Raw genomic sequence first — 16921 nt, forward strand, 5'->3', positions numbered from 1 at the left:
TAATACCGCTCGCGCTATTCTCTACAGCAGCTATAGAAGCCAGATATTGAAGTGGGTTTTAAAAAAATTTAAAAAAAACTTTTTAATTTTTTTTATTTAAAAAAATACTTCAGAAAAAGACTACCCGAGCAGGAGTTTTTTTAAAATGTAGTTTCTGAATATAAAAACAAAATACATATTTCGGTATAATTTAATTTTCAATTTTGTTAAACTTTTTACCATTTCTTTCAGAAAAATGTCTAAGTTGAATTATTAAAACTTAAGACACTTTAATTCACTACATGTTTACAATATGTTCCGTAAACTAATAATATCGAAGAGTGCATTAACAATGAGGCAATAAAATGACAGGGGTTTCGCCGAACATTACATCTCATCCGGAAACGGTACCCTGATTGATGTATATGCCATGATGTTTGCAAATTTAAAATAAAATCTTTACATTTCATTAGTGTCGTTGCACCCAAATTAATGATAATACCCATGCCTCGCTATCTGCTGATGCTGGCGAGACGAAAATTATAATTTGTTGAATAATGAAACCACAAAACTACAACTTCCACGATATAACAAATATTACAATCTTGATCGCAAACTTAAATTTAAATAGATCATCCGTACGACGTTCCGGTATGTCTGAACTCTACGTGCCATTTTCTCATAGAATATGAAATATATTTAAACACAAATTTTTTAATTTCCTTACAAGCAAAAGGCAATGATTTTCCAATCATGCAATAAGCTAGGTAGCAGAAGGAGACAAAAATAAGCCCGAATTAATTTTTATACACAGAAAGGAATCGGGTAGAAAAAGCGAGGGAAGAAGTGGCTTCCAGTAATGGTGCGCGAGGGTCATCCATGAATCTGGTCAGTTTTTATAAAACTGTACTCGTTCCGGTTTATGCATTTGAAGGGACCTGTAGCACTGCAGACGCCAGCATTTTGCATATGCATTGGACAATTTTATTTTGCAACGCGATTTAATGCTTTTAAACTTTTTTCATGTTATTACATCCATGGAAAAGAACTTAGTACGGCCACTTTCCTCGTAAGTGATGGCCATATCACATTTTTTCATACCACGGGAGACTGTCACAATCTCCAAATGGTAAGAACCATTCCGCATTGGTAACGATGAAATAATGCAGTGTACACAGGATCATACCAGTCAAATATGAAAAGTGGTCTTAGAGATTACATCTGTATGTGTTTGTGATTTTATAAATCTTCCAGGTGGTGGAAAGGTCATGGTCACCGAACGGTAGGAATCATCCCCCATTAACACAGAGAAATTTAACAGTGTTTTATTACATTAAAACCCTTAGCGGTATCGAATATATAGGTTAGTCATGGTGACTTTTTTTTGTTGTAAGAGGGATTAATGCATGCAACCTGTATGAATGAGTTCGTTGTCGTTGGAGAAGAGGTTCCTGGCATGCAGCATTAAATAACCGACACCGGCGGAGAAATTAGCATGGATTTTGTTGTTGTGGGGTTTAACGCCATTTTTCAACACACGATAGGCTATACATGGCGGTCAGTATGATTGGTGGAGGAAGAACCCGGGAAACCCCCAGAAAGAACCACCGACCCACGAGAAGCTATTGGCAAGCTTTCTCACATACCCACATTGGCTGAATCTGAGACTCGAACCGGCGCAGACAGAGGTGAGATGGCAGTGATCCGTAACGGAGAGCGCTTTAGACCACTCGGCCACTCGGGAAGTAATACAAAACTGCGTTGGCAATAAAGAAACACTCGGCCACTCGGGAATTAATACAAAACTGCGTTGGCAATAAAGAAACAGCCTTAAATCAGTTATTTCCAGTTGTGTCGCCATCTGCTTTTTCGTCTAATTAGCCAGAGCCGTGTTATTTAAAGAAGTATTGTTTTAAAGGTCCACTATGCAGTTCTGTCATTTCCAGCCATTATGTGTGAGGTGGTGCTACACTGGCATTTCTGTAGACGAGAGGCAGGGCTGTTGCCATCTAGTGTAACGCACTACTTTGTCCTCAACTTTAGGTTACATATGCAATCAATCAGCAATTCACGCCAAGCTTTATACCGTTAAGTCAATGACAGATTTAGTTTCCATATATCATTTTCTGACTCTTCAAGATCGCCATCACGAATAAGGGAATTATATAATGTTATATTAAGAACCTTGCTAAGGACATGGCCTCCGAAGGCGATAGCAAGGGTCTAAAGGTTTCTACTTTATTCGAGTAAATCGCCCTTTGTAACCATGCGCATGTGCATCATAGTGAATGTTTGAAACTTTTCGTCAAAAGGTATTTGGATCTAAGTATTCTCTTTAAACAGCTTTTCTTTTTTTTTTCAAAAGAAAAATAACAGCGTTGTAATAAATAATACACGCATATCGATAGGGAAATTGCTACTTCATTCCAATATTTCAATAACCAACTATAGTTCTCTGTATCGTCTAAACACGTTATTCATAGTACAACAAAACTATAAAACGAGAGTCCCTAGAAGGGACTGACGCTCTACTGGGCGAAATGAATCTCCAAGAATTCAAGATAAGACCATATCTTCCTTTTAAAACCACTCAGGTGGCCCAGTGGTTAGAGCGTCCGCCTCGGATGCGGGGGTCGTGGGTTCTATACCCGCTTAGTCATACCAAAGTCTTACAAAAATGGCACTAACAGCTGCCTCGCTTGGCGCTCAGCATTAAGAGGTTAGTGTTAGGACTGGTTGGCCTGGTGTCAGGATAATGTGACAGGGTGGAACATCATGCTACGTGTCTGCAGCATGATGCCCCAGTGCTGGACAACACTATAAACTGCCACACTGCAGACATCGTAGCGATATGACTGAAAAATTGTTAAAGCTACGTTAAAAATCACACGCGCACACACACACACACACACACTTTCTTTTAACTGCCGAGTGTTAAACCATCTCTCATATCCTTCTGAGATCACAAAATTTTACAATTCGCTGCTGTGTTGGATATAATGGATGTCAGATTGGCATCATTTTCGTTTAGAACCAACTAGGTATCATAAAAGTCTATTGGTGATAACCCCATGTTGACATAGCCATCCATTTTGGAGTAGATATAACACTATTTTCAATATAGTCGCCATGGTAGCCATACTGAGAGTTAGTCATTTTCATTGCGGACCAGTTAGACATCATAAAAACTAATTTGATGGAGAAAAAAAAAACATTTCAAAATGTCTTTCTTTTCAGAGCAAAAGAGAAAATGATATTTTCAAGATGACCACATGCTGGTCGTCAGATGATCACCAAACATGTCGTGTGTGTGTGTGTGTGTGTGTGTGAAAACCCATGCTGATATGACAATTCATTTCAGATTAGTAGTGACGAAAAGATGTTCAAGCTGGCCGCTGTGGTACCAATATTGGGCTTTAGATCGGCACCATTTTATTTAAGATCGGCACCATTTTTATTTAAGACTAACTGTATAAAAGAAATCTTCTGGTGAACACACCATAGACATGATAAGAAATCTTTTAGCGAAAACCCCTTGCGGATATGACGATCCATGCTGGAGGAGTAGCGATAACATTATTTTCAATATTCTATCTGACATTCTGGATGTCCAAGCTGCAGCGTGTCCATTTTAGTACCAGCAAGACCATGAGACGAATATGTGTATCAAGTTGCATGGCAATCTTCCGCGTAGAGTAGGGGGAGTAGCGATGAACTTGTGGTAACCGACAGACAACGACCGAACGAACATACTAAAAGCTCTTCTGGTATATTACCAGTAGAGCCCCAAAAGTATATACATATAAGTCGACAATTAACTTGTGGGTTTGTGCGTGAAATGCCGTTCTTGATTCTCTCACAACCATTAATCCTCCCACCTTTTATACATGTGTAATATACATTGTACGGGTTTCGTTAAAACTATGATATTTTTCAAAAGAAAAGAATTGTTTTGAAATAAATATAAATAGCATATATGCATGTAAACAAGAACCTAACTGGTAGATTCAAACCTTACATCTAGCTGTAAGGCGTAAATGTATTATCTTAAAAATACAACGTCACTGTAAAAGGTATATAGATGCACACGGGTTTCTAGCTTGAAGGTTTAGGGCTTTGATTTGAAGTGCCGGTCTTCATTCTCGCACTACCGTATGCTTCATTCTCTGAAGCATACATATTAACAAAAGGGTCGGGTTACACCTTCTTATAACTTAAAATAAGCCTTTTACCGATAAGAAATTAACACGGATAACAGCACTAAATTAACATGGTTTCATACAATTATATGTACATGATTCAGGGAATATGGACAGGGCCGTAGAGAACCCTGGGGTAAGAAACACCCTGACCTCTCCTAATTCAAACAATCATTTCTTTTATAAAATTAAAAAGTGTTGTTCGGCCCGGGCCTCCTTACGAGTCCGGGCCCCGTGAATATACCCCCATATGCCCCACCCTCTTGTTGGATCTGAATATGGGTATGAGAGAGAAAGAGAGAGAGAGAGAGGAATAAATTAGTGATCGTGGCAGGTTTTAGGCAAGAGTACATACACCAGTGTATTTGATCTTTACATGATCTAAAATGTGGTGAGAAAGCTTGCCAGTAGTTTCTCGTGGGTCGGTGGTTCTTTCCGGGTTCTTCCTCCACCATGTATACTGGTTTCCATGTATAGTCTATCTTGTGCTGACAAATGACGTTAAGCCCTACAACAACAACAACTAAAATGTGCTCTAGGTTCATTTCCGCGTACATCGCTGCCCGGAAATGGTTTATTTACATCTTAAATTATTTGAAAAATGAGTTCGGTTCACCCCATGCTGCTCGAGGAAATTGCTTGCAAGGAGAAAACCGATAACCTTAAGCTCACTGGTCGTGGATTGCCTACTTAATAGACTCGAGATAGACAGTAACGGCACAACACAAAATGTTTTGTCAGAAAGTTGTCCACTTTACGAACGGTTTCCTGAAGAAACAAAAAGCATGTAAGATAATATATCTTAAGGCTGGTTCTGCTCATCCAAACCAGGTATTGATTATGTGTTAAAAAAGACAAATACCCATAATCATTACGACAGCAATTTTCAGCTGTATAGGTACGTGAAATATAAGATCGTATTCCCATTTCGTTATCCATATTATGTGATAGAATCATTTGATATATTGGTTGTTCCAGTATTTGTTGTTGTTGTTGTTGTGGGGTTTAACGCCATTTTTCAGCATACGATTGGCTATACATGGCGGCTAGTATTAATGGTGGAGGAAGAACCCGGGAAAAACCCCGGAAAGAAGCACCGACCCACGAGAAGCTACTGGCAAGCTTTCTCACATACCCACATTGACTGAATCCGAGACTCGAACCCACGCAGGAAGAGGTGAGATGGCAGTGATTCGTAAGGGAGCGCTTTAGACCACTCGGCCACTCGGGGCCCCTCCAGTATTTGTTCCAAATTGTACAGATAGTCAGACCTAATGTCACATTAACAGAGATACTGAAGTCTGTTTTCTACTTAGTCATTGTATAACTGATCAGACGAATTAAATTCTTTTAGATGTTGCATGTATTAAAGGATGGGTAAAGTTAAAGGGTTCTGTAAGATTACTTTTGTACGAACAAGGTCATTATAATAATAGTATTTTACAGTAGTTCCTATGAAATGATCTGATATGTGACAAGCGACTTCATATGCGCGCATGCGTAGCGTATATAATTTCATCTGTACGTAACAGTGTATTGTGTATTACGCGGCTTTAGTCATATTTTCAGCGGTCTTGATTTGGAGGCGTGACTATGGGTCTGGATTTGGAGGAGTGATTTTGGAGGTGTAAATTAGAAGTGTTATTTTTGCTGCAGAGCTGTTGTCTTGGATGCGGATTCGTGGCACTCGGTGGGGTTATGTAAAACGTGTGTGCTGCTGTCGGTGATGACGTTGGCTCGGAGAAAGATAATGGTTTTCTCGTGGCGAGGGACGAAAACATTTGGACCATTGGGTCGGCAGCGAACAAGGAGGTTCTTGTGTGATCATTATGCAAACTAGGGTAGGTGGACTATGCGTGGTTGAACCTCTCATCAGATATAGTGGTGAGACTGAAGATATTTTGTGGTCTTCAACTGGACGCAACAAGTTCTATAATTCAGCTTTTGAATTGATCAATATCATTATTTGAGTGAAGATCCAAACGTAATCAGAATCATTATTTGAGTGAAGATCATATATATTTGTATACATCCTACTTTTGGATGAAATATTAATTGCATTTGTACTAATTCCATACTTTATTCATCCTTGGTGAATATTCATAACATATTAATAGATGTGTAAATCCATAATCTGATCACCCTAAGTGGTAGATTAATCATTGTTCATTTTTGTTTAATTTCTAAACAATGATCATTCATGGTGATAGATCCAGAAGTCAATCACATTGTATATAATTACTTGTGGGCCCTGGTTGGCCAAGTGATCTAAAGCGCTCGCCTTTATCAATCTATTCCATTTCACCTCTGTCCTCGTGGGTTCTAGTCTCGGGCTCGGTCATTATGCTTATGTGAGAACGCTTGCAGTAGCTTCCCGTGGGTCGGTGGTTCTTAACTGGGTTTTCCCGGTTTCTCTACCAAATATACTGGCCGCCATGTGTAGCCTATCTTGCGCGGAGAAATAGCATTAAACCGAAAACTTATAATTTCCTCTCCATTAATTCTTGTTGATTACTTAGGTTACATGTTATGATTTGTTCAGTTAGGAACGGTATCATTTCAGTTGTGTCGGAGCGGATTATTGTGTTAAATCCGTTGTTGGACTTTATGCGCACGGGTATGATGTCAAATTCATTCATCGTTCAATTACAGTATTAATAAACATCTCATTGACGAAATAGCTTTTAGTGTCTTCTCTATATTCTAATCTCAACCTGGATCATTTTGTTGCAACCGAAATGAATACACAAGTCTAATCAATTGCAAATTTAAACATGTATATCTTTATCAATATAGCAGTAATAAGATGAGTGGAGAAATATATTTCAATGCTCCTTATTTGTGTGAAGCATTTCGGGTCTTTAACAGATGTTTTGAACATGTCTGAAAAGCGAATATTAACATTCACCTACAAATTCTGGTACATGAAGATGATTTAGATTCTGAAGCAATTTCCTACGCTATAGTATTTGCAAGAAAATAAGTAATGATAGACATATTTCATATTCTCACAAGTACACAATGGGTTATCACTCTCATAAATAGTTATGTAAATCACTAGATTTATTTCTAATATTAGTGTCCAGAATAGATAATTTCCTTTTTGCAACTAAGAAATAGGCGGACATTTGTATTGTCTTAGCCTCTATTTTACATTGAAGATTGAATAGTTATTTTCCCTGTTTTGAATGTGGAGTGAATTTTAAACATGAATGGAATAGTGTAGGGATGCGCTTTTACTTATTTCTAGTCATTCAATAAAATTAGTCCTATTTCTAACATTCTTTTTGCCAAATCAGTCAGTGTTGGTAGAAGTCCCGGATGATAAAAAGAAGAGATGCTGTATACAATGTCATGAAAGTAACACAGGTTATGCAGATTTCGTCTATCTAACAGGATAGGCCAACCAGTTTCTTCTTACGACACAATACATTTCTAGTAAGACCAGTTACATTTCTCCTTGCTTCTAATTGTAGTTTTTTTTAATTCAAGAGTCTTCCTCTGAAATAATCACATACAACGTCAGCCTATTCTAGAGCGTGTATGTGTGAGTGTGTGTGTGTGTGTGTGTGCGCGCGCGCGGGGTGGGTAGGTGGAATGTTTCTAAAATGTATCCTTTCTCGTGTTTTTCGCTGAATTTATATTTACGTATTTTCAGAGCAATTATCACTTTTGAGGGATACATAACTATGTTATGTTTGGTCGAGTTGCCTTGCCTATTAAAAGTTTATGGAAATCAACAAATGAGAATTTCATTTTTTTAATTTTAGTTCAGGAAACACGGGCTCTCGCTTACACGACAACAACCTTACCTCGTTTTTGTAATATAGCCTCACTTTTTGTTGGATTGAAATCAACCAACCACAGCCTTGACTAGTCGTCAATCGTTTGTAAACCTGTGTTCGTGACATATTCAATATTATAGGTATCATTTGATGAATACGTCAGTGGGCTATCGTCAGCAACAGTCGCCGCCTATATCAATAATACAATTTTCAAGATACATGTTATCTGCTGATTAGCTAATACTACAAGAGAGTATAATTCGTTTCGTACAATACTTTACCTCCTAATGACAAATAACGACAAAGTAACCGGTTATGAACATAACTGGATCATGGTTGGATCTGCGTTTTAACCCAATCGTTCTACAATGCGTTGTAAAAACCACTACCATGAAAAATAGATACACGTTCTCTATGAAAACTGTTAGCGTATGTTAGATCATGTGCTCTGTCATGGCAACTAATAAACTGACCACCGGTCTGGAATTAATTTCCGAAAATAGAATATCTTGGTTGAAACGGCCGGCTTAATCTTATGCTTGTGAAACGGTGAAGAGTTTTACAGCCAAACCTGAAGGAATTTATTATTAGGAAAGTAAGAGACAAATGTTGAATCGTTTAGACATTACATGTGACTATGGCCAACAGCAGCATTACTGTGTTTATAAAAATAAAATAAATCAATCATGAACCCTCTTTCCGTTCCTCTTGCTTCCACCATTTTGATCCTTCTCTGTGTTGAGTCTAATAGTTATTTTGCCTTTTGTACCGAGATGTGCAAATAAGTTGAGGCCTACATGGAAGACTGGCCTATTTACAAATGTACCGCCTCGTTAGACATGTTTAATAAACGAAAAAGAAATAAAAAATATAACATCAACTCACGCTGTGGCAGACGTAAACGTGCACACACTAGTATATTTCTTCAGAACTGTGAGGACTGTTCGAAGAACGGTGCGATTTCAAAGGACAGTTTGATTTGGTCTGTTGTTTTACGACACATCAATACCAGTAGTGGACTGAGTGCCGAGACAGTTGGAGTAATGTGCCTTGCCCGAAGACACGCCACGGCAGCCATATTTGGCTGATCCAAAGGTAGAATTCAAGTCCCTACCCTTTCGGTCACGAGGTAGAATGCTAACACTGCACCACCACATCTACTATCTCCATTAGTCGCTTCCTACTGACCTGTTCTACATCCCTGAACCCACTGAGGTTAAAATACACGTACAAGAAGCATCGCTGTAACATGGAAAAGAACAAGGACTAATAAAAGTCAAACAAAGCAGACAGTTACGGTAAGAAACAGAACTGAGCTTGGTATCATGACAGCGTTGTTAAATATGAAACCAAAACAAAACATCATACATATATTCCAAATAATGTTATTGATATTTTGATATATAGACACGAAATAGTAATGAAGCGGGCGATTTATGGCAAAGTCTAAAGCTAAACGTGCATCAGTTACAGCTAGAAATAGTTGTTGGAAGAGAAATGCAATACGTTCATTTACTCCCTACCAGAATTATAGGCAGAGATTTTATTATAGAGGTATTCCGTTCAAATATTTTGGAATTATACTTTATAATAAATCAAACCCACCGCATTTACCACAAAACTAGCAGGTACCAATTACACCTAGTTCTGCCGTCATATATTGTTTAAGGTCTGAACTACCTACGATACGTACTCGTTTAAGATTCGGGTGTAACTGCAAAGAAAATAAAAAAAAATAACCCCCACACACCGACCTTCCTTCACAGAATAAACTGGTACATCAGGATCTCTGATATTTGTTCCACTAATTAGGACTAGCAAACCGCATAAACCAAGATCTGCCGGAGCACTATGCTCCGGCAAAGCTGGATCTTTGCAGTTTTCAGCTGGATTCGACTTAAATGCAAGTATATCGGTATTAGCTGTAGATGATTTAGCTGAACGAGCAGCAAACTCTCTGTGTGTGTGTGTAAAAACGTTACACTATCGGATACAACATTTTGATATCTACACTGAAGTCCATACGAATAGCAAATCTTTAAATACCTGTTGCTATCAGATGTGTCCAAAGTGTTGTTTCAAGATATAGCTAATCATAAATAATAGGTTGTGTTAAAACGATTAAATCATAATTTTGCCCTATACTTGCATAATTGGTTGCTTTCCATTAAGTGAAGCAACAACAATTAAGAAGTTAAGTGATAAAGAACTATATTAATCATCGTACAACTAGATATGCTGCAAAATTCGATTGTACATATGTAAAAAAAAAGAACCCATTAAAATATCAAACATTTTCTTTCTTTCTTTTTCCTTGTTATGGTGGAAGAGAAAGCTTGACCGATTGTATCATTCGTAAGCTACAAACAAAAGTGACTGACATAATGAAACTAAACCAAGACGTCACATTATAATTATTTAAAGAACCGACTCACATCGTTGTCATATCATCGTATCCTCTATCTATATAAGCAGTAACTTTGCTTTACGTTTGTCTAAATTTCTAAACAGATCCATGTCTAAACTTATAATGAAACCCATGCCTAAGCTTATAATCGAGCCCAAGTCTAAACTTCTAATCAAACCCATGCCTAAGCTTATAGTCGAGCCCAAGTCTAAACTTCTAATCAAACCCATGACTAAGCTTATAATCGAGCCCAAGTCTAAACTTCTAATCAAACCCATGCCTAAGCTTATAATCGAGCCCAAGTCTAAACTTCTAATCAAACCCATGCCTGAGCTTATAATCGAGCCCAAGCCTAAACTTGTAAGCAAGCCCAAGCCTAAACTTGTAAGCAAGCCCAAGTCTAAACTTCTAATCAAACCCATGCCTAAGCTTATAATCGAGCCCAAGTCTAAACTTCTAATCAAACCCATGCCTGAGCTTATAATCCAGCCCAAGCCTAAACTTGTAAGCAAGCCCAAGCCTAAACTTGTAAGCAAGCCCAAGCCTAAACTTCTAATCAATCCCAAATCTAAACTTCTAATCAAGCCCAAATCTAAACTTCTAATCAAATTTAAGCATTCAACCTCTAATCAAGCCCAAGTCTAGACTTCTAATCAATCCCAAACCTAAATTTCTGATCAGGCCATAACTTCTAATCAAACCTGAAGTTCTAATCAACCTAAACTTGTAGTCAAACCTAAACTTACAATCAAGTCTAAAATGCTACGCAGTTCTGAAATTCTAATCGAACTTAAAAATGTGGCTCATATTACCTTGAATTGGAACAAAATATTTGGTTTTTGTTCTAAGCAACCGCAAGAAAAAAAGTTCATCAAGCACCACTTTATTTAGCTGATCCATGAATTATTTTATTCTGCTCAAAATAAGCAACGGTTTCCATTATTAGTGTATCCAATATTGTTTATCATGCAACATCATACTCTCCCCTTGAGCCGATAACGTAGTCTCCAGTTGTTACGGGTAAGGTATAGAAAATATCCATTTATTTATTCTAAATAAAGTTGGAAAAAGTATCAGAAGGTTTGCGAAGAATAAAGGTATGCATGTATAATAAAGAGAATATAAGCATCCTTTTGTGAAGAAATGATTTATTCATTCTCGAACTGTAATTGGTATTAAAATGTATATCGTTACTCTATGGTAATAAACAGCTGTTGAGTAAAATCATACAAACCCAAATATGCTTACTCGATGGTAAAGATAGACATGTAGCTTTCCGCAATGTTAACCATTTGTGTTTGTGTTAAGGTACTCGCATAATAAATGTTAAGATTCAGATAATACTTTGTACATCTAACAAAGTAATTCCGACCTTCACTTGTTTTTTTATCTAACAAAGTAGCTCCGCCCTTCACTTATTTGTAATCAAACAAAGTAGTTCTGACCATCAGTTATCGTTTTATCGTTCTGGTACAGAGGGAATCAATTCTAGGTGTCAGTAAAAAGTACTAAATGCATGCATATCCAGCTGCGATGATCTTTCGCAGCGTTTATTCTCTCAATTTACAAACATAAATAAAAAACAAAATATTTAAAAGGGAAATATAATTTTGAAAACACTTCAAAAATGTCTCCGATATGACGCCAATAAATTACAAGGTGTTTCATTGACTGAACGTATTTTATCTTGACTAAACAATTAGGCAGAAACAAACTCGCCTTCTGTTGACCAAATAAGTATGATGGGATCATCCACAAGGTAGAAAACATCCAGTGTCACATTCCATTGATTAAGAACGAACATATGGTACACATGTTGCTTTAATATAAAGTAGTCTGGGCAGACTGTGATGAAGTATAAAAAAAAAAAGACAGCTGAATAAATCAGAAATCAGTAATGCGATTGACGTCTGCCTTGTATGTACCCGGTTTAATTCAAGGAAAGACAGACGTTATTTCATTTTGATTTATCTTTATTGTGTGTCGTCCAAAAAATTAACTCTTGTAGCTCCGCTCAATACATGACACACAGTTAAATTAACTCCATATCAACCCGGTACAAATGCAGAGAAGGTGGTATTGGTTTGATATGGGTACTGAATGGATTTGTTTTATATTAATCATATTTTCTATCAAAATAATACATATTTTGCTCACAATGAAACGGTATAAACCGAACCTACCACCTTCACCCCTCAAAATATATCAATTCATATTTTCAATTGTCCCGATTATCACGGAATATAAGATACTCAGATTAAAAAGAATTGACTCAAGACAAAAAATGAAACCATATCATGGCACAGGTATCGTGATTTCGATACTGAATCAATCATGTAATTAATCAAAACGTATGATATAAACATTTGATTTATACAGCTTTTATACTTGAAATAATTTACTTCAAACTAAATTTCCTTGTAGATATTCGATACCTCCGCGATAAATATATGGAGCAGGACGGGTGGGTTTTGCTCTAGTTACGTGGGTCTTTAGCAAGATCTAATGTTAGCTATAGTTTGTAATTGTATACGGACAATCTGATCAAAATCAGATCTCCACCGTCCTACGTGAAGATCTGACAGCGACCGCTTAGGGGTCATGTTCTGGTGAGCTTTTAATTAGCCAGCTCGAAATGTATCTTTCAGAAATTTGATAGTCGAATGTAGCTGTCAGATATTGATAGTGAATAAACGGTGCGAGCACATATTGATTCTCTGATCAGCCATTGTCCGTATAACAATTACCAAACTAAGCTATAAACTTAGATTTGCTAAAGACCCACGTAACTAGAGCAAAACCCACCGTCCTGACTCCATATATTTACGCGGAGGTATCGAAATCTACAAGGAATTTAAGTTTGAAGTAAAATTATTAGTGCCAGATACGATACTCACTCAGGAACTAAAACTTCTGTCTGGGAGAGTTTCGAACGTTTTCGCCAGAAAGTTTCTATATTGAGGCACGTAAGCCATCACTCTATCTCATGGAAACGAAAATGGGTCTCCAGTGTACCACCAGTCTATCTTCTAGTCCATTTTATCCCGCAAACGATACGGTCTTAAGTTTAAATACCAACCTTGTACACTGAGATCAAATTTATTTTACCTTTTGACATTGCCAGCAGCTTCTCGTGGGTCGGTGGTTCTTCCCGGGGTTTTCCCGGGTTCTTCCTCCACCATTAATACTGGCCGCCATGCATGGCCTATCGTGTGCTGAAAAATGGCGTTAAACCCAACAACAACAACCTTTTGACATAGGAATTTATCTTCTAGAAACAACAAAACTCAGTGTCTGAAATACTGCAAAATTATATGTTCACCAATTACCAACATCGCGATCAAATTCCTCCTAAATTTTATTAGATCTATGCCAATGCAAATGCCTCGACAAATTTTCTATTTTTTCAGAGTAAACACAATGAATTCAAAGTCGTCTATCGTATCCATACTTCCATTATTACAGATGGCTCGATATATGAAATATGATCACATGGTTGGAGTTGCCGTTGCAATACCCAATGGTACCATCTCGATCCTAGTACTAGACAAGGCCTCCGTTTTTACTGCAGAAAATTAGTCACACCTCATAACTACAATGAAACCTCTCAAAAACAAATTTCATCGTCTTTTCTGATTCTGAAATCTTTGCTAGACCTTAAATTTGACAATTCGTGAATATACTAGATGTACAAAAAAAGCGATTGGCTCATACAATCTATAAAAAGTATCATTTACTGTCAGCGTTTCAACAAGGAGTGCAAGACAGAGAGTAAAAACTCCCTTTGGGGTCCAAAGTGGGGATCAAATTGAATAAAACAAACAAACCTTGATGTCAGAATGGGGGAATATTAAAATTGTGTAGTCTCTGATGCAAAATTAGGGTAAATGGAAACACTGAGTGTTGGTTGTCTAAACACAATGAATTGGTTTTACATTGGTAATACATTGGTATTAGAGTATTTAAAGGGTGCATATAGCAGACAAATCTGCCCCCAATCACCTGTTTCCAATGGAATATTCCATATACTGACTTCAAAATATAATAAAAATTGACATGTTATATATTCTTGGCAAGTAATGTGGAATGAAAACTCCACAAACAGGTTATGTAACATCCTTCATAAACAACAAATAGCAGAAATGATGTGATACTGTGCCCATCGCGTAAAGGACAACATTCATAACACAAGCACACCTCCTGAAGCGTGAACAGCAGCCGTAATGTACGCAATAGTGTCCCCTGACCGCGGAGCACGTTTTTGTCGAGTGTATTGGCTTCTACCCTTTAAAACAATCTTTTCGATGTAAACTCAATTAAGGAATTTTATGACAATGTACCACCTGGGTAAACCTAGGACATATTTAGAAAAATTGTTTTAAATAATAAATCTATCCCTATATTTTAAGGATTTTATATTTCTTTAACGTTACAGTTTATTTGATATATATTATACACAATTCTTTTTATATATTTACCTCTATGTCTTATTTGATATACATTGTACACAATTTTGACACCTTTTTCTAGTGTCTTTTATAGCGTGGTCCTTCCTGTTTACATTTATTTGTTATCATATATCTGTCTGAAGTGGGTTCTGTTGCAACTCTGTTGGTTTTTTATTACATTTTTCGACCTTTATTTTTAATTGGCACCATATAGCCGTTATTGCGATGACAGCGGTTAAACTCAAAATATGATACACACACACGCAGACACGCACGCACTCACACACGCACGCACAGACATATACATACACACACATACATACATACATACATACATACATACATACATACATACATACATGCATGCATGCATACATACATACGTACGTACGTACGTACATACATATAAAAAGCAAAGCACATAATTTCCACATCTCTCGTCACACTATGCAAACCTCAGTGACCCTTTAGGATTGGAAAACGGGAACATTATAAAAGAGAATTAAGAAATAAATCACGAAACAAATCAAGATGTTTTACTACATGCTTCTATAGGAGTAAATTATCAGAAAAGTCCAGTATGAGAGAACATGTGGATAGTTACCGACTGCATGACATTTGCTGATATTATAGGAAAGGGTCAAAAGAAAACTTTTGCGGTGGGATTACATAGCAAGCTGAAATGATTTGAAATGATGGAAAGAGAACATTTACCCTTCGGTTATATAGCAAGCTCATACTAATGGCAAAAATTGTAAAAAGATATTAAAAAAGATATAAAAAAGGAATTTTACAACCGACTCAGGGAATAGGTTATCGGTTTTATTCACAGGGTGACTTATCATAAAACAATTAACTAAAAGAGGCTGGTTTTATTTAGAACATCTAATTATATTATATTAATTAATCTAATTATATTATATTAATTAAGGACTAGCTGTAGCATAATCAAAGAAGCACAAATAATGAAAATATATCACCATTTACCTACTAATCACATGCAGACACTGGATAGTTTGATATCTTCATAATCTTTACTACCATCGTCTAGTCATTACACAATCTAACATCTGACGAGCACTATTATTTCCCACATTGTCAATGATGCTACTTGTTTTGGTTCTAACAAATCCATACTTTCTTTGCAATCTGAGAACCTGGGAACATATTTCAGAAGAATTTTCCAGCATGATCTGTCACAGATATTGAAGTCTGTGTTCCATAATAAATTCAGTAAATAATAATTCAGCGTTTATTACACTGTAGTGTGCAGGAGCTGTAAAAATATGAACTCATTTTACCACTAGATTTCACAGTTCTTGCCATAGCATTGTGCTACTTAGCAGAAACATGTCTCTTAATGTCAGCGAGGCCTCCAAAGCTTATGATGACGTCTATCCGACAATTTGTGCAGAAGCAATAGCTTTAACCCAAGTGCGATTTACCGAATACATAGCAATAGCTTTAACCCAAGTGCGATTTACCGAATACACAGCAATAGCTTTAACCCAAGTGCGATTTACCAATACATAGCAATAGCTGTAACCAAGTGCGATTTACCAATACATAGCAATAGCTTTAACCCAAGTGCGATTTACCGAATACACAGCAATAGCTGTAACCCAAGTGCGATTTACCGAATACACAGCAATAGCTTTAACACAAGTGCGATTTACCGAATACATAGCAATAGCTTTAACCCAAGTGCAATTTACCGAATACATAGCAATAGCTTTAACCCAAGTGCAATTTACCGAATACATAGCAATAGCTTTAACCCAAGTGCGATTTACCGAATACATAGCAATAGCTTTAACCCAAGTGCGATTTACCGAATACATAGCAATAGCTTTAACCCAAGTGCAATTTACCGAATACATAGCAATAGCTTTAACCCAAGTGCGATTTACCGAATACATAGCAATAGCTTTAACCCAAGTGCGATTTACCGAATACATAGCAATAGCTTTAACCCAAGTGCGATTTACCGAATACGCAGCAATAGCTGTAACCCAAGTGCGATTTACCGAATACACAGCAATAGCTTTAACACAAGTGCGATTTACCGAATACATAGCAATAGCTTTAACCCAAGTGCAATTT

This window comes from Sinohyriopsis cumingii, chromosome 11 (assembly GCF_028554795.1).
Source record: "Sinohyriopsis cumingii isolate HCF-2022 chromosome 11, ASM2855479v2, whole genome shotgun sequence".
NCBI lineage: Eukaryota > Metazoa > Mollusca > Bivalvia > Unionida > Unionidae > Sinohyriopsis > Sinohyriopsis cumingii.